This window comes from Panthera tigris, chromosome A1 (genome assembly GCF_018350195.1).
Source record: "Panthera tigris isolate Pti1 chromosome A1, P.tigris_Pti1_mat1.1, whole genome shotgun sequence".
NCBI classification, from domain to species: Eukaryota; Metazoa; Chordata; class Mammalia; order Carnivora; family Felidae; genus Panthera; species Panthera tigris.
In genome coordinates this window covers 19,788,748-19,809,582 of record NC_056660.1, presented here as the reverse complement: position 1 = coordinate 19,809,582, position 20,835 = coordinate 19,788,748, and the positions used below count along the sequence as shown (strand labels likewise).

Sequence of the window (20,835 nt, the reverse complement as noted above, 5' to 3'; positions counted from 1 at the left end):
TCACGGGGCCCCTGGGTGGCTCAGTCAAAATTATTAACTCACGGGGCCCCTGGGTGGCTCAGTCTTGGGCGTCTTCGGCTCAGCTCATGATCTCATGGTTTGTGAGTTCCAGCCCCGCATCGGGGCTGACAGCTCAGAGCCTGGAGCCTGTTTCGGGTTCTGTGTCTCATTCTCTCTCTGCCCCTCCCCGACTTGTGCTCTGTCTGTCTCTCAAAAATAAATAAATGTAAAAAAAAAAAAAAAATTTTTTAGGGGCACCTGGGTGGCTCAGTCGGTTAAGCGTTCAACTTCGGCTCAGGTCATGATCTCATGGCTCGTGAGTTCAAGCCCCGCGTCGGGCTCTGTGCTGGCAGCTCAGAGCTTGTAGCCTGCTTCAGATTCTGTGTCCCTCTCTGTGTGCCCCTCTTCCAACTTGTGTTCTGTCCCTCTCTCTCTCAAAAATAAATAAACATTAAAAAATTTTAAAAATATATTTTTTTAATAATTCACTATAAAATTTAAAGTCATATGCATTAAAAACAGACAAAATTCAATACCCATTCATGATTAAAAAATAATAATAACTCAGCCAACTGGGAACAAAAGAGAACTTCCACAATCTGATAAAAGGAACATACAAAAAACCTACAGTTAACATCACACTTACATGGTAAAAGGTTTCACTCCCCACCCCATCTCCCAAGATAAGGAACAAGGCAAAGATGTCCATCCTCACTGCTTCTACCAGTACATTTAGGCAAGAAAAGGAAATAAAAAGCAATCAGATATGGAAAAAGTAGAAGTAAAACTGTCCATATTCACAAACAACATGATTCTGTATGCTAAAAAATCTAGAAAAAGCTACTACATGGTATGTGAATTTAGGAAAGTCAGAGATTACAAGGTCAAAATACAAAAATCAACTGCATTTCTACGTGCTAGCAACAATCAGAAATTGAAAGCAGAAAGACCAATTAACAATAGCATCAAAATATATAAAAATTACATATATGTAAACTACATATATGAAAAGTACAAACACTGCCGAGAAAAATCAGCCTTAAAAATTCTGAGAGATATACCATCTCCATGGATTGGAATAACTAATAATGTGAGGTGTCGACTTTTTCCAAAGTAACTTTACAGATTCAATGTAATTCCAATCAAAACTACAGCAGGTGGGGCAGCTGGCTGGCTCAGTCAGAAGTCAAGCATGGGACTCTTGATTTGGGGGTCATTAAGTTAAAGCCCTCCGTTGGGCATACAGCTTACTTGAAAAACAGCTGTGGTAGGCTTTCTTGTAAAAATTATCAAGCTACTTCTAAAATGATATGGAAATTCAAAACACCTAGAATAGACAGAACAATTTTGGGGGAAAAAAAAAAGCTGGAGACTTTAACTGACCTGTAGACTTATAAAACCAACAGACTAGACAGTGTTGTACTGGCAAGAGACAGACACAAAAATCAAAATAGAATAGAAAGCTCAGAAACAGACACAAGTGGCCAACTGATTTTCAACAAAGATGCCACAACAATGCAATGGGGAAACGATTATCCTTTTAACGAATGGCACTGACACAATTAGCTAATGATGTGTCAAAAAATGAAATCTCAATACTTTCCTCCCATGAGACATAAAAATTCTAAATGAATCATGACTCTGAAAGTAAGAGCTTACACCATAAAACTCCTTGAAGAAAATATAGGGAAAAATCTTAGTAACACTGGGCTAGACAAAAATTTCTGTAACAGGATACAGAAAGCACAAACTATAAAAGAAAAAATTAATTTAAAACATTTGCTCTTCAAAAGACACTGTAAAAGGCAAGACATAGATTAATAGGAAATATTTGAAAACATGTATCCAATAAAGGACATGTATCGAGAATATGTAAAAGATTCTTAAAATTCAGTACTAACAACACAATCCAATAAAAAATGGGCAAAGGTTATGAACACTCACTTCACCAAAGAAGATATACAGATGACATATAAATATACGAAAGGATGTTCAACACCATCAGTCCTGAGGCAATGCAAACTAAAACGAAAATGAAATTCCACTACACACCCGCTGTGCTGCCTAAAATTTAAAAGACTGAAAAAATTCAAGCGTTGGAAGGATGTAGAGCAACTAGAACTCCCGTATATTCCTGGCAGGAACGCAAAACTGGTACAGCCACCCCAGTGAACAGTTTGGCAGTTTCTTATAAAGCTCCATATACACTTAGCATATCACCCACCAGCTACACTCCTATGTATATGCCTAAGAGAAATGAAAACTTATGTCCACAGAAGGACCTACACGCCAAGTACGCAGTGACTTTATTCATAACGATCAAAATAAATGGGAAAACCTAAATGTTCTATCTAGTGACTGAATGAGCAAACTGCAGTATAGCTAGACACTATTACCCGACAATAAAAAGGAACAAACCACTGCCACATGAAGCTGTGTGGATGCATCAACAGCATTATGCTAAGTGAAAGAAAGCAAGACCCAACAGACTATATGTACTCATGAGTCCACTTACGTGACATTCTAGAAAAGGTAAAACTAGATAGATAGACGGAGACAGACAGATAGACAGTCAGATACAGTGACAGAAAGCAGATCAGTTGTTTCCAGGAAATGACGACAGAAATTAACTGCAAAGGGGCATGGCGCAACAAAATGTTTTTGGAGTTATAAGACATATTTTACATCATAACTGTGTTGTTGACACAATGTTTATTTACTTCTGTCAAAACTCATGTTTTATACTTGAAAGTACTATACTTATACTGCATATAAATTATGGCTAAACAAAAAGGACAATAAAAACAACAACAAAGTAAACATAAACCAATACAAACAGAGTACCATATCCAGTGGCACAAAAAAAAAAAAAGGGCAAGTGGCAAAAATCTGCAGAGAATTGAAAGTTCCTGATTTCAAAGAAACTGGATCAATTAGTAGTGGTTCCCAAGCTATGGCAGAGCTAAGAATAAGGCAACACTTATGAAGTAACTGCAGAAAAATAATATACATATGTAATCAAATGCTAAATTTTGCGGTATTTATAAGTGCTGTAAAAATCATTCATGGTATGAATATCAACTGAGTAGCTACTCTATGCCAGGCACTGGGGTTACTGTGGTAAACAAAAGGAACACACATTACCTGTAACTAGAGATTATGCTAAAGGCTATGAGGAAAAAGGGCTTTTGTTTTTTTAAAGGTCAAAACAAAATCTTAGGCTCCAGTCTTAACTAATGGAGATCACACCCACTGGTTAGTCTCTTGTCTTGATAAGTTTCTAAATATTTCTATATCCCCCTAAGACCCTGTCTTTCCTGACAGCATCAGCGTCGCCTTCCCTGTCTTCTCTGGCCTCTACGAGAATTAGAAGCTCTCCTTTTTGTACTGTAATAGAAAATAATAAAAACAGTAAAATTTCTTAAGCTCTTATTATCTCATTTAATTATTACAACAACCATGAGATATAGTTATTATTGTCCCTGTTTTAAAAGCTGAGGAAACTAAAGCTTCAAACAAGAGAGAATTAGGTTACATCTTTAATGTAGGATTCCAGGTCTGGAGCAAAAATGCACAAGATAAACCTAGAACAAACTGTCATACTAGAAAGTAGTTTCCAAAGCTTTTAAAATAAAATTAATTTCTTTAACATACATCTTATTTCAGAAACTGCTAACTGCTTAAGATCTAATCTCTCTTCCTTCTAATCAAAACCCCCAAATTTTAGCTAGACACATAGCCACCCAAGCAGAGATTACATGCTTTGTTCTGCCTCACTAAGTATGGTCAAGTTCTGGTTGATGGACTTTGCTTGGAGCTGCTACATACAAGTTTTACGTCACGCTCACATTAGGTGGCTGCCTGCCCTCCATATTCTTTACTCCTTCCCACAGGGTGAAATTCATTTGTAGCACTGAACTAGGTAGAGTACATTGTTAAACCAGTTACCAACTCTACACATAAAAGCAAAGGCAAAACAAAAAAGTAGAAGGAACTTAGGACTTAGACACAGTTTGGAGCAAAACCACCCTACCTCCCACACCACTAACCACTTCTGTCTTTATGTGAGAGAAAAAATTTTCCATCTTTTTAAAGCCACTGTTACTTTTGTCCAATTACAGGACCTGAACCAATACCCTAAAAAATAAACTTGCCAGAAGATTTTCAGAATTCTTGAAGGTTCAACTAGATGCCTGTCAGTTTGTTTGCTTTGTTGCAGAACATGCAGAGAGGCACAAAATGTGTATTAAAGGCAGAGAAGCACACGTTCTAAACCAAATTAATGATAAATGCCTTTGTGATTTAATAAATAGAAAGCTGGCACCTCCAGGATCAAGTCCCACTCTAATCCCAATTACTCAGATTTGCTCGGATAATATGGATGAAAAAAAGCTTCAAATAAAATGTTAACATTTTTTTTTTGGTGAATCTGAGTATTTCTTAAATTTCGTTCCGCAAATATAACACAGCCTTAGTTCTTCCTCAGAACAAATAGTAACAACAACAAACCCACATAACTAGAATTAGGCCCTTAAGTTTCATTTCAGTTTCCTCCTTTCCAGTAAATGTAGGAATAGTTCTAAGACTCAAAACTTAGTCCTTCAACTTCCTTTTTCTCCCTAAGGTTTTACCCTTCAACAGTTATAACCCTCAATTATTTTTCTGATTATTTCCATGAACAGTTGAACAGCCAAAGATACCAAAACTGAAATTATCTGGTTGAGAAAAAGGTATATGCAAGAAATCTACTATCCCAGGATTTGCTGCTTAGAATTAAAGAACCAATGCACTCTGTTACAGCATCTTTAGATTTCTTCCCAGTATGAGAGTTTTATTAACGAGGAAAGGTTTACTAAATGCCACTGAATTATGCAAATTTCATCTCAATAAAACAATACACAAACTTTAGCACAAGCCAAGCCCTTTACCAATCCAGTTAAGGAAAACTCCAAGAAAGAACAAAGATGGAAGAAGGACAGAAAAGATAAATAAGAATAATGAGGATAACAGTAATGGATAAATTCAGAAGTCAGAAGAGAGACACAGATGGGAAAAAAATATATCAAAGAAATAAGTTAAAAGATAGGAGTTTCCAAACTGAAAGACGTGTGATAGGCCACCACAAAATCTAGTGGCAATAGAAGCTTACAAGTAACACAATGAATATAAACTGGGGTAAGAGTGATAAGAATTAAGCCCCAGAAGTACAGAGAAAAAAATGTGACTAAATGCCTAAAAGCTTTACAGAAGGTAGCATTTGCCCAGTGTCTCAACAAATACTGAGTACATTTTGGGAAGAGAGAGGTAGGAAGAGATAGGAAGCACCCCAGAATCATGGAACAGGTACTGGTAAATAGTGTGATGGACTCAATGAACAACATTTTGGTGTTGGTGAAGCACTCAGATGCAATGTAAACCAAATAAAGCATGGGGAAAGTTGGGATCAAATCATAAAGGGCCTTTTATACCTGGTAAAGGGAGTATAGATATCCCAAGGTAGGAAACAAAAGGAAAAGGGAGAATGCCCAAGTGCTTAGCATCAAAACTCAATGAGAAAGATGAAGGTGTCTGGGGGCGGCAACATGGGAGAAAGGGGACAATAGGTACAAACTTCCAATTATAAAATAAAGAAGTCAGAGAGCTGTCATATACAGCATGGTGACTACTGTTAATACTGTATTGCATATTTGATAGTTGCTAAGAGAGTAGATCTTGAAAGTTCAATCATTATGTTGTATATCCAAAACTAATGTTTATGTCAATTATATCTCAATAAAATACACACCCTCCCCGAGAGCAGCAGTGCTCTAACAGTTTATACTGTAACACCATTTGCATTGTTAAAAATTAATGAGGACCCTAAAGAGCTTTTGTTTATGTGGGTTATGTCTATAAACTGACACCATCTCAAAAATTAAAAGTAAGAAAGTTAAAAGATAATGGCTAGAAAAACACATCTTGGTAATCTGTTTAGAGATGGAAATCTGTATATACTGATGGATGAAGCTGTGGGAATAAATGAAATTGCCTGAAATGAACAGGTCAAGTGTAAAGGCAAAAAAAAAAAAAAAAAAAAATCTAAGTAACAAGGGGACAGATAGGCATAAAGCAAGATCAATGATTAAATGGAACCAAAAGCCAAATAAAAGCCAGGAAAATATAAACCCAGAAGCCACTTTTAAGAAAGAGTGTTCAATAATGCAGGCAAAACCTCATGGAAGAGAAAACTCAAAAACCTATGAATGAATTTGGAAAATGAGAAAGCATTATTGACCTTACTAAGAATGGAAGAAGTCAGAATGTAACAGATTAAAGAATAAAAAAGAAGGTAGAAAAGTCAAGGGGATATCAGAAATAATTCCTAAATTTGCTACAAAAGGAAACAAGATTTAAGAAAATCATTAGAAAGGGAAATAGGGTACATGAGGGTAAAGACACAAGTTTTTCCCTTTGTTTTGTTTCATTTTTTTAGAATGGCTGACCCAGGGAGGCAGAATTATACAACCATCACCACTACGTAATTTCAGAACACATCCATCACCCAAAAGAGAAACCTCATGCGCATTAGCACCAACTCTTAGCCTCAACCCCGGCAACCCCTATATATTTCTGTTTCAATGGAATTGCCTATTCTGAGGATTTCATAGGAATGGAATCATGTAGTAACTAGGCTTTTGTATCTGGCTTCTTTTACTTAGCATGTTTTCAAGGTTCGGCCATGTTGTAGTATGTCAGAATTTCATTCCCTTTTAAGGCTAAACAGCATTCCATTGTATGTATATACCACACTTTGTTCATCTGTTCATCAGTTAATGAACACTGGATTGTTTCTACTTTTTAGCTATTATAAATGATACTGAGACATTTTATGTGGACTTACTTTCATTTCTCTTGGGTACATACCAAGAAATGGAGTTTGGGGGTAAAAGGTAACTCTATGTTCAACTTCTTGAGGAACTGCCAACTAATTTTCCGTAGGTAGCAGCTGCATCATTTTACATTCTCACCAGTAATGTATGAGGATTCTAGCTTCTCTACATTCTTACCAACATTTGTTACTATACATTTTTTTTATTATAACCATGATAATAGGCATAGAGTGGTATTCCATTATGGTTTTGATTTGCATTTCCCCAATGACTCATCATGCTAAACATTGTTTTCATGCACTTATTGGCAATTTGTATGTCTTTAGAGAAATATTTCAAATCCATTGCCTATTTCTCAATTGGGCTGTCTTTATTTTTGTGTTATAGCAGTTCTTTTTACATGCTGGATACTAGGCCCTTATGAAGATATATGATTTGCAAATATTTTCTCCTGTTATACGGTCTTTTCTTGATAATATCCTTTGAAGCACAAATGTTTTTAATTTTGATGAAGTTAAACTTTTCTACCTTTTCTTTGAATGTGCTTCTATTGTCATATCTAAACAACCGCTGCCTAATCCAAAGTCATGAGGAGTTAGCCTATATGTTTTCTTCTAAGAGTTTCAGCTGTCACATTTACACTGCCCACATATTTTGATTTCATTTTTGTATATGGTGTCAGGCAGGGGTCCAACTTCACTCTCTTGCATAAGGATATCTATCTAGTTGTCTAGTACCACTTGTTGAAAAGATTCTTCTTTCCCCATTAAACTCTTGGCTTCCTTGTTGAAAATCAATTGACCACAAATGTATGGGTTTTATTTCTGAACTCTCAATTTATCCATTGATTTAGACGTCTATCCTTATACAGTACTGTATGCTTTTTTTCTTTTTAAATCCCACACTCGAGTGTAAGGAGCAATAAACCTGAAGTAAAAAGAAAAAACCCAACAGACTAGTCCTAGCTATGCCTCTCAATTGAGAATCAGCTCTACTAACATTCATTTTCCTCACTGTCACAGAATTGGGAATTGAGATATGAAATTACCTTGAAACAATGAAAAGTAACGAAATTAAGTCTTACACATTATTTTCTTAATGATTACATTCCATATAAATTATTTTGGCAGCCAGGAATAAAAGAAGGTAACATAGTAAGAATCTGTTTCTAAGAAACAGTGCCTAGCACATAGTAAGCCCTCAATAAATTATTTTAATTAACCGTTTTCCAATTGCTTTGCATTCTTTTCATTCGTTTTCAATGACTATTAAAATTATGAAAAACAAATGACAAATTAAAATCACCATACTTCAGGTTCTTCCTTTAGCAATTATTTCCTTGAAAAAAAAAAATCAAGTACATTTCCCTTAGGCTATTTTTGCTTTTTATTTATTTTTTAATGTTTGTTTATTTTTGAGAGAGAGAGTCAGAGCGCATGTGGGAGGAGGGGCAGAGAGAAAGGAAAACATAGAATCCGAAGCAGGCTCCAGGCTCCAAGCCGTCAGGACAGAGCCCGATGCGAGGCTCAAACCCACAAGCAGTGAGATCATGACCCGAGCTGAAGTCGGACGCTTAACCGACTGAGCCACCCAGGCACCCCCTATTTCTAGCTTTTTATGTTATTATCCAATACAAGCATTTAAGATAGTTCTCCTCATATGACATTTAATAAGGAAAGGAAAATTAAGAAATTATTAGTCAAAGGGAATTCTATAAAATTTAGTTAATAATCTGAATCATTTAGTTGGTAGTTTCCACATAGTTACTTACAATGCATATCCTTTAAGTTAAAAAAAAAATTCTTTTTTTTAATCTAGTAAATTTAAGAACAGTATCTGTTCAGAGGAAAGAGCACTTATTACCTGGCAATCAATGATATGAAAATAATTCTTTCACAAAGTTTTATTCCAACAAATTTCAATGGTGAGGTCTAACATTTTAACAACTTTATTGAAAAATAATTACCCACCATAAAATTCACCCATTTTAAAAGTGTCCAATTACTTTTAGTAAATTTGCATCGTTTGCCATCACTACTATCCAGTTTTAGAACATTTCCAGACCTCAGAAAGATCCTTCATCCCCATTTGCAGTCAGTCCCCAGCCCACCCCAGGCAACCACTAATCTACTTTATAGATGATCCATAAAAATGGAATCATACAATCTGTGGTCTTTTGCATCTAGCATAATGTTTTGGAAGTTTGTCCATGTTATATAGCATGTCAGTACTCCATTTCTTTTTATTGCTCAATATTATTCCAAGTTCCTTTATTTTATTTCTAGCATAAAACGACCCACAATTTTGTCTTTTATAAGGAGGTTTAAAAAAAAAAAAAAGGTGCCAAAATTACCTACAACTTGTTTATTCTATACTACTGCTACTATCTTTCTAAAATCCAAATCTGATCACTTTCTCCTATACCAAAATCTCTTCAATGGTTATTACCATCAACCTCTAAGACAGTCTACATTCCTTGGCAGGGCATACACAATGGGCCATGCCATCTGTCCACTCTCATTTCCTGCTGCTTCTTTCCTGAACATTCTGTCAACTATCAGTGCTGAGGTGTATAAGGTTCTCTTCCTCTCTTTATGCCTTATGCTCATCTACTTCCTTTTATGCTTTTACACTCATCTGCTTCACAAACTAGAATTAATCTTTCAAAGTCCAACCTCAGACATCATTTCCCAGCGCCACCCTCACTTTCTCAGCAGCTTGTGCTGTAATCATTTCACTTCTTACACCATGACCTGTTGACCTCTCTGTCACCAAACTCATACTCCCAGCACCCAACCTTTTGTCTGAATATCACTGGTTTCAAGAAGTATTTGTTCAACTAAACAATACATTCTGACCACTAGTATTTTCTGCTCACCTCATTAAGCAAGATCAACTACACTCTAAAACTCATGGTGAAAAGGACCTAAAGTAGTATAACGCAATTCAGTGGTCTACAAAACAAGACAGACTCCAGAGGTCAGCAAACTATGGCTCACCAGCCAAATTCAGCCCATGTTTGTTTTGGTAAATAAAATTTTATTGACTACAGCCACACTCACTGGTTTAACATATTGTCTATGGCTGTTTCTGCCCTACAGCAACAGAACTGAGTAGTTTTAACAGATCATATGGGCTGAAAAGCCTACAATGTTTACTACCTGGCCCTTTAAGTTTGCAAACTCCTGGTATACATTATGATGTGAGGGAAGAAAATATCAGAATTTCCTTTGTATAAGTTTTTTCATCTCATCTTTAAAAATTTCTATTTTTGTAGATATTTTCTAATACTAATATAAGGTGTGTGTATATATACATGTATATATATATATACACACACACATTTATACGTTTATAATATCTAAACATAAAAATGTACAAACATTGGGGATAGTGCATGCCCATATTATTTTTTCATTTTTACTAATACAGGCAACTCAACAACAAGAACAAAATAAATAAATAGATAAAAACCCTATTGAGTCTTAGGACAAATTTTTAGAGTTTACTTGAAAATTTGGCAACCAAGGTTATTATATGACAACTAGGTTTTGTAAGTGATTCAAAGCACAGAGAAAGAAGTCTAGAACGAAACTTTTTCCAAAACAAAATGCTCAATGCATCTCTAAAAGATCTTTTTATTGAGTCTAAAAATGTTATTCACATAATGCAACAGTCCTAATATTCTTCAAGTTGAATGCAATAGAATACGAACTACATAAACTACTTCAAAGGTAGTTAATTTTTCTTAATTATAACAGACAAATCAAATGCAAATTTGTCCATCAGAATCCTGAAGCCCAACTGCCTGATACACATGATCAATACATGATATACAAATTAACACCTGATAAATATATAAACTCAGAGATTACCTCACTAGCTAATTTTTTTAATCCATCTGTACTTATCTGATTTTATAACCAAAATGTTCCTTAGCTATGATAGTAGGCTACTTACATTGAAGACAACAGATACTAACCTAAGGTTCTGAAGGGCCCAGGAAATCTCAAACTCCTCCCCTCACAGATCTTAAGGTTAAGAGGTTATTAGTTTCTAACAACTCAAAAGTTGGGGTCTGATCATCATCACCAACAAATGTATAAACTAAAGTTAATTTACCAGTTGAACCTGGAGTTGTCAAGTTAGGGTTGTCATTCTATGTTGAATCATATTCTCCAACCAATAGTCACAGCCCCCAGAGAGAACTACACTCTACTCTGCTCACCTTTAAGGCTTTTTCTGAGGCCTTCCGAGATGACTAGCATCAGACTTTTGAGGAAGGCTAGCCATTAGACAAGGCTTTTCCCCACGATCTGACTGCTTGAAGTGACATCCAGGATCAGGTCGATCCTGTATCCAGGAATCATGACCCTCCCTGAGGCACCAGTCATCATGAGACAGTCAGTGCACTTTGGCACTTCTTGAAAACCACTGGGCTGCTCCTTTAGCTGAAAGGAAAAAAAACATCAAAACCACAACAAACAAAACAAAGGGGGAAAAATCAGTAATTCAACCTGAAAAGACAGAGCGTGGGGAAAAATAAACCAAACAGCCTTGTCTAGATCAAAATGCAGCCTTGCCTTGATGTAAAGACCATAGTTCCAGTCACTGCATAGTTTATTCCTAATACACAAATCTAAAAAATTTTATATCTATTTTATTACGTCTGAAAAGAACAATTGAAAATGGAGGTTTATATAAAATAACTATTTATGGAACACAGCTAAATAAGTATAATGAAGGTATTTATAAACAACTAACAGCCTATGGCTTATGGGATTGTGCCTCACCAGTATTGAGACCAATACTCAACTTTTTCATGCTCTCAAACTGTAATCTGACTTAGAGAGGCATAAAATACATCTAACAGGCTCACTTTCACGGAGTTTAACTGGCAGAAAACTACTAGCGCAGTTAAAGCCAATCTACAACTATTCTTAAATCACATACTGATAAACAGAAAAGAAACTGGGTTTGCATCCTCTTCAGTGGACTTCACACTAGTACAAGGTGTCCTCACACACACAATGCTGTTCTCCCAGCATTCTCAAGTTCAATGTTCACACTTACTTGAAATAAGCAATTTTAAATGTTCATATCACTATGACTTAAATTTAAAAACTTAAGGACCTGATAAATAAGTAATAAAATGACTTAAGATTTACTTATTTAATCTGCTTCAAAATACAAACTCTATCAAAATTTAGAGATAAATTCTGCTTATTTCTTTGTTTTTAAATACAAAATACTTTTCTTAGGACATAATGTTAAAAGGCAAGAAAAAGTCTTTGAACTATTGTTTTAAAAATTGGCTTGTAACTCCTTTAAAATATTGGTACCCTCAAGATATTTTATCAAACAATTATTTGATATTCCTTTCTACTATATATCCAATATTCCCATTTCAGTTAACACTAACAACATCCACACAGATCTCAAGTTGGAAACTCTGAAATACAACTAGGCCGTCTTTTTTTTTTTTTTTTTTTTTTTTTTACTTGTTTGAGAATATGGTTAAAGCTACAGACCTCTGTCCCCCAGAAAAATGTGGATAATTGCACAAATGGACAATGTCTAGTATGTTTTCAGGCAATTCACAGAACCCTCTAAAGCCCAAGCATGGACCCTGGTTCAGAATCCCTTTCAAATGCTGATTTTTTTTCTCCTACTTTACCATCTCTGAAGACCTGCCTAGTTAGCATACCCATCAAATCTCTCACTCACATTTCTGCCCTTCTATCCAGCACTGGCTTAGTTTTAGCACACCCCATGTTTCTCCTGGATTATTTCATGTCGTTTGCTAATTCTTCCCAGTTTACCATCCTTCAACCTATCTTCTTTCACCCCTGCAGGCAGAGTAAGCTTACTAAAATGCAAATCTGATCATGAGACTCCACTGCTGCTCAACACCTCCAATACTTCCTCTACAAATGTTAACAGAATGATGTCTAGTCTCCTTAGGGGGTTCTTCTGGCCTCTACCTACATTTCAAGGAACCACTTCTCTTGCCTATGCTTTCTATACCCCACTCATATAATTTCAAGTCTCTCCATATACTGTTTTCATGCCTTCATACTTTCACACACTATTCCCTCCTCTTGAAGTATCATGGCTCAATTCCTTACTCATCTCTCATAACCTAGTTCCTGTTTATGCTCTCTCAAAAGCTTTTATTTCTGCCATGAGATTTATCTCAGTGTGTTACAAATGCTTATTTCCTTGCCTATCTTCAAATATGTCTTCTGGAGGCAAGAGCCTTGCTTAATTTCATCTTTGTGTCCCCAATACCTAGAAAATAGTAGTACTAAATATAAATGTATGGTGTACCACTATTCTTGTACACAAGCAAAGTTACTATACCACACACACACACACACACACACACATACACACACACAAATACTGATGAACTAATCTAAAATATACTTTAAGAATTGAAAATCAGAACAATTCATTAGAGAAGGGTATTTTAGCAGGAACTCTCTAGAAAGCAAAAATTAAGTGTAACTATCACCAATTCTTTATAAATTGCCCTCATCTGAGTGTGTGTGTGTGTGTGTGTGTGTGTGTGTGTGTATGGATGGATATATATATATATATATATATATCCATCCATATTAAAATAAATATATATTTACATATATATATATTATTACATATATATATATTATATATACATATATATATATTAATAATGCTAGCTATGAATATCCAAACCAGGAATTAAAGCACAATAAGGATAACAGAATACTATGCAGTCCTTTGGATAAAAACTCCTTAAGCCAGTGATAGCAAGCACATGACAGATAATATGAATTAATTACTCTTTTTTTCTTATCCTCTCCTCTCCTACCTCATCTCATATTCAGGGTCTAAAAGCCCTCCTCAAACTCGGCATACCATAAATGCAGTAATTATAGACTGTGGTCAGCACACATGTTAGTATTTCAGGGCTATCCAATAATCGATTCTAAATCATATCAAACACAGTAAAAAATATTCACAGAAGACCTAGTCCATATTCCCGGGAAGCCCATTCCCAAGTTTAACAATTCCAAAGGTCAACAATTAATTTTTATCTTAAAATATTTTGCTAGCATTGTAAGTCAAAAATGGTGAAGGTGCTTTGTTAAAGTTGTTCACTTTCAAATGTGTTTTTTATAGTTTAAAATACATATTTGTAATTATATTGTATTCTAAAACTATGGTTTTCAAATATGTGTATCAGAATCAACTGGGACATTTTCAAAAATACAGATTCCCAGGTTCCTGTCACGATCAACTGAACTAAAATTTTCAGAATTAGAGCTGAGCCATAAATATTTTATAAAATACCCTAGGTGATTTTGATGCAGCCATTTGAAAACTAACGTTCTAAACATTATAGTCTATATAGGGAAGAGCTACAATCAGAAGGGTAATAGAAACATCTCTAAGTAAATTTTTCCTTACATGTATGGCATCTCTGATTGCTTATTGGTTCTGACAGGCTAATAAAATGCAGGGTGAAACTGCCTCACCTGCTGAATAAAAATTATTTTGATATATCTTACCACAGAATTCTAGATAATAGATTACTTATTGTAGCCATACAGCTTCATTAAAGAGTGATAAGCCAGTATTTTAAAAAAATTATTCTATTGAAATGTTTGGCTAGGGGCAATCCATCCTTAAAGGGTTTTTCTTTCCACGTGCCCTTGAAAAAAGATATATTCAATAAGAGTACTGTAAATGTGTTGCTGAAATTCACTATAGGTTATCGAATTGAAACATTTCACCAACTTCTCTTAATTATAAATTTGTATTATAATTTACGTATTTTCAATATACATATATTTTGTTTATATATGTATATAAATGTATATATAATATTTTATATATTATATACATATATACATATTACCATTTACATATTTTCAGTTTTCAATTACAGATGTATATACATTTCTATAGCACACTAGGAATAATAAATCCAGGAGTTGAGAGAATAGGGCCAAAAATATGGGTATAAAAAGAAAATACAAATGATCCGTATCCAACAAATTCTTATTAAATGTTCTTAGAAAGTTGAATTGATAGAGACTAACATATACAGTAATGTTATACATATGTTTAGAACATTTAAACACAAACTACTAAGACACAAATTACTGAGTCCCTAGAAATCAGTAAGAGGCATCACTGCTAAGGGATGAATGAAAACTCAAAAAAATGCATTTACACACAGATCCTTTGGGTACATTCCATGATACTACAATGACATTCCTCAAGATTCCTTAGAGGTTTTTTTAAAAAGAAAAAAGAACGAAAAAGTTGCTCCAAAATTCTAAGTGTACTGGGGAAAAAAACAACTATTTTAAATATGTATTAAAAGTCTTGACTGATATAATTAAAATAGTTTTGACACAGGACACCTGGGTGGCTCAGTCCGTTAAGCATCCAACTTCAGCTCAGGTCATGATCTCATGGTTCGTGAGTTTGAGCCCCGCTTTAGGCTCTGTGTTGACAGCTCAGTGCCTGGAGCCTGCTTCAGATTCTGTGTCTCCCTCTCTCTTTGCATCTACCCGACTCACACTCTCTCTCTCAAAAATAAATAAACATTAAAAAATTTTTTTAAATAGTTGTAACACATTTTTAGGGACTTTACTAAAATAAAAACATTTATGGCAGGAGAGATGAGATTTCAGAATTACTTCAGGTACAAGAAAAAACTCAAAAAATTCTGGGTTGTCTTGATCAGTACAGATCACAAAGAGTTAAATAAACCATAATTATAGATCCTAAAGATTATCCTTATAAAAGGTAAAACCATTTACATTACAAAGAATGATCCAGAAAAATCACTAACACTAATCCACCTCTCAAAGGCTGAGGGGACTTCTGCATCAGCTTTTGAGAACTGACAAGTTGAAAGATAAAACCCTACCTAATCTGTAGCCACTTCAACACAGAGCTGAGATTACTCAGACATTCTCTTTCTACAGAAGCCCTTTCTGAACATTTGCCAAGAAGTTATAAAAGTAGTTGTCCTAGTTTGTCTTAAAAAGCTGGGAAAGTCATAAGAAGGCAAAACTTTTTTTTTAATGTTTATTTATTTTTGAAAGAGAGAGAGAGAGAGAGAGACAGAGAGACAGAGAGAGAGAGAGAGAGAGAGAGACAGAGCATGAGCGGGGGAGGGGCAAAGAGAGAGGGAGACACAGAATCTGAAGCAGGCTCCAGGCTCTGAGCTGTCAGCACAGAGCCCAACGCGGGGCTCAAACTCACGAACTGTGAGATCACAACCTGAGCCGAAGTTGGACGCTTAACCAACTGGGCCACCCAGTAGCCCCAAGAAGGCAAAACTTTTAATGTCAAAAGCCAACATTTTATTTTTTACTGCAAGTATCTTCTCTAAAACGTTAGCCTCCAGGGCAATCACAACATTGATAAAGAGATGCAGAAACATTCTTCAGCATATAGAAATCTCAATATTTGAAAGATAATACTACTATTAGCACTTTCAAGGAAGAGAAAAATAACTACTACACTACCCTGGAATGCCATTCATCGCCAAGAAGGTACTGGCAGGATTTCTTCTGGCTACTTTATTGAGCAATATAGTTAGCCATGTGTTCCTGGAATCATAGTAAGAATAGTTTTCCATTGCAAAACAGTGCTAGGGAGGATCTTTGCAGGAAATTAAAAACAGAACGAAATTTTTTCAATAATTCTGATTTTGTGATTCTACCAAAACACCTGATACATCAGTACTAAACATAATGAATGGTACTGTAATTGGCCATTAGTGCGTACACTTATCAACATCAAAGAATACTACTACGAGGCTAAGCAATACAGTTTTCTTGTGTATCAGAATTCAAAATCCTATCTAACTCACTCCTCAAAAGTGAAAATATTGTGAACCAATTTTATCAAATAGCTACACTTAAAAAGAAAAAAAAAAAGGAGGCAAAAAATACACACATACTCGTCCAACACAACAGTCACCAAGTCCTAGAGAGTTATTCAGAAGTACTACACTAGAAACACACTCATGACACGTCAGACAATAACCTGGACTTTCATTAAATGAAGCCAAAAGACAATTAAAGTCATGAAATAAGGTAAAACGATCATATACAGCTCAAGATTTTTGCCTGCAATACAAAACCGTTAGTCTCCTAACTCCTAACACACTGCTAAGTGATGAACTATCACAGAGGAAATGGTATCCCTATATGATTTTGACAAATAAGTTATAAGAAATTGGGTCATTCTGTCCTCAACAAACTTAGCCAGGTCAAGAGACAATATGACACCAAGTTTTTCTATTAACTATTTTCTAGGCTCAAAACAACTTTATACCAGGCTTCTTTATAATAATTTCAGATACAAGCTAAGAGTCCATCCTAATACTAAATCATCCACAAGACCCTTGAATTCAATGAAAATTTAAATGATGATAAAAATTCACAGTACACAGGATTTAACACATACACAAAACAGGTCATATTAACACTCCCCTCCCTCTTTAGTGCTCCCACTTAGTATATATCTCTATTTAATAAAACTATTTAATGAGTAATCTCCCCCCATAAGACTGTAAACTTAAGAACCAGAAATCGGGGCGCCTGGGTGGCTCAGTCGGTTAAGCAGCCAACATCGGCTCAGGTCATGATCTCGCGGTCCGTGAGTTCAAGCCCCGCGTCAGGCTCTGGGCTGACAGCTCAGAGCCTGGAGCCTGTTTCGGGTTCTGTGTCTCCCTCTCTCTGACCCTCCCCCATTCATGCTCTGTCTCTCTCTGTCTCAAAAATAAACAAACGTTAAAAAAAAAAAAAAAATTAAAAAAAAAAAAAAAAAGAACCAGAAATCTACCCTGTTCATCTTTTGTATCTTCATTGCCTAGAAATGAATGCCCTGGTCATAAGAGTCATTCAATGAGCACTGAGTGAACAAGAACATAATGTCTACATCACAATTGTATAGAAAGGTGAAGTAGACAAACCAGGAAATCAGGTAAACAGAAGATAAATTTTAGGACAAAACAAAAAAACAAATCAAATATAGAAGCAGGAGACATAACAGAAAAAAAGCACTGGTCTGGAGGGGCTGGGATGTCTTTGGAATTTATACATCAATTCTAATCCAGATTTTGGCAATAAAAAATGTTATAACCTTGAGCAAATCACTTTGTCTCCCTGGATCTCAATATCCTCATTTGTAAAATAAAAAGACTACACGAGCTCTAAGTCGTCTTATACGCCATAAGGATGATTTTAAAGCAGCAGAAACACATATTCCTGAAAAATAACATCAGCAGATCAAATATAATACCCCATGTGAGATAGTATAACTCTTTTGAGCAGAGGATATCAGTCAGGTGGGACGCACAACTCCATAAATAGTAACAGGTCACATCAAGAGCAGCCACAGGCAATCAAAAATTATATATACACAAGCATAGAAATCACTGATATATTCACTCATTCAATAAATCTAAAAAAGAATCAAGTTTTGCCAAAAGCAAAGGTTCAGAGATCTGAAGAGGAAGAGACAAAAGACAAAATTCTGTTTCTCATTGTCTAGTAGAAATTATGACAACATAGATCACATGTAGCACGCATGTGCACATGTGCATGCGCGCTCACACACACACACACACACACACACACACAAGCAAACAAAAAGCATCTTTATACTTTTTATTAATTGAAAGACTCCTTAAAATGAAACACATAATTTAATTACTTGGGCTAGAACAGACCAACACTTCCCAATATTTTAGCAAAAATTACGTTTCAACTATATGCACATCTGGGGTACATTCTCTCTGCCCCACAAGAGGAGTCTTGTTGAGACATTAAGAACCAAATGTGCAAAGGATCAAAAACATTCCTAACCTTGAAAACCAAAACAACTCACAGACCTATGTTCCAACTACATTAGCAAAATACACCTTTGCCTTAAAACAAACGAATCTTCTGCCTCTGATAAATAATAGTAATTTTCATCTTGAGGACTACCAAACTCATACCATAGTATCTATAATCAATATTTTTTAATATAAGCTCTGTTCACAGTACCAGGCTAACTATCATAGAAGCTACAAGAGAACTAAAATGGAAGATGCTTGCCCACAAGAAAATCTTCCCAATCTTACTTGCCAGGTAGTTTTAGATTACTGTAAGCACACAGTCCCATTTCTCCAATATCCCTCCCAAAAACCTGGGAAGAAAGATGAGCAATTCTAATATCCATTTACACTTCAAAATATGTTTAAAAGTTAAAGGAGGTCCTCCAAAACAAATATTATAAACATGACGAATCCAGTTATATAGGAACAAAATATATTGTACCCCAAAGGACATTTCTACAAAGGCAGCAAGACAGAGCATCCTGAATGAATAATCTTACATGTAGGAATATTTTACAAAAAATAGAAATATTTTGTCAGCCATCACAACTATAAATCAAAATCATTAAGGAAGGAAACAAACAAACCACCAGAAGACTTAATTGATATAAAATAAAGTTGAAGAAATTACTATGGGTTCTATTAATAATACCTCTGATTTGATTATTGATACCTAAATCTTCCTCTCAAATTTTTCAAAAGGAGAGTAAAGTGGGAAAAATCAACTTCAAAGTTTCAAATTTAAAGTTAAGCAACATTTCTACTCCTTGTTCATATATATAATTAATATCCATCTGGGTCCTGACAGTGGCAGGACATAATTGGCTATGCATGTCAACCTAGTTCAAGAAAGTCCAAAAACCCACTAGGTTCAGCTATGTAGCATTCCAATGCTACTAATTATGTAGACTATAAATTATTTCATATGAATTTTAATCTGCCTAAAATTTTCAGTTCTATCTCTATGAATTATATCCTAAATTCCCTTTAACATCAACTGCTCAAACAAAACAATTCTGGTTCTCTTCCACACAACTCAAGATCAGGCAATGACCACTCTACTGGTTCCATTGTTTCATGATAGAACACTACTACGCTCATTGCTTTACAGCCTAGCAAGCACTTTGACCTATATTATTTCATTTCAGTCTTCCAACAAAACTATGATGTAAGGCAAGAATTGCCAACTTATTTCATGGACAAGGAAAGAGTATTGGAGAAGTTAGGTGACTGGTACAAAGTTCACTGCTAGAAAGTAACCGAACAAAGACCAGAACGCACGCATCCTGACTCCGTGTCCAAGTGACATTCCACAACATCACACGAATGAAAGTATTTCTAAAAATTACTAAACTTAAAAACTATACTCTTCCTACTTAATTAAACCCTTTGTAAATACAAGAATTAAGATTCTAAAGCAAATGCAAACAGTAAAAAAAAAAAAGGTAGTCTAAAACACCTCCCATCTATATCAATATATTCTGAAAAACAAATACAGTTGCTCCTTGAACACAAATGTGAACTGCAAACATCCACTTGTATACAGATTTTTCTCAATAAACACAGTACAGCACTATAAATGTATTTTGTCTTCTTTATGATTTTCCTAATAACATTTCTTTTCTCTAGCTTACTTTATTATTAAGAATACAGTGTATAACGCATATAACATATAAAATATGGATTAATCGACTGTTTATGTTATTGGTAAAGCTTCCCATGAACAGCAGACTATGAATAGTTAAGTTTTGGGGCAGTCAAAAGCTATACACAAATTTTTAACTACAAGGGAGTCGACAATCCGAACCCCCACACAGTTCAAGGGTCAACTGTATCAAATACTACAGTAAAAACAGCTTAAAGTTAAAATAAGTCTATTGTAGCCACTCTATCATACCACACGCAACCAATTCTGCATAAAGAATGCTAGCAGAGAATAGGTGAGGCTAGCTTTAAGTCATGACTTGAATAAAAGTGTCTAAAAACCTTCAGTTTTCCTAGTCTTAAACTCCTCTTGGCTTTGCTCTAGTCTAGTCTAGAAGTCTCCACAGTAGAGTGCACAGGACAATC

At 35.2% G+C, this 20,835-nt stretch overlaps 1 protein-coding gene across 2 annotated transcripts in view; it reads right to left on the bottom strand.

Moving 5' to 3' along the window:
* INTS6 (integrator complex subunit 6) overlaps positions 1-20,835 on the bottom strand; it is an 89,032-nt gene that overhangs the window by 45,172 nt on the left and 23,025 nt on the right. The gene's annotated exons all lie outside the window — the stretch shown is intronic.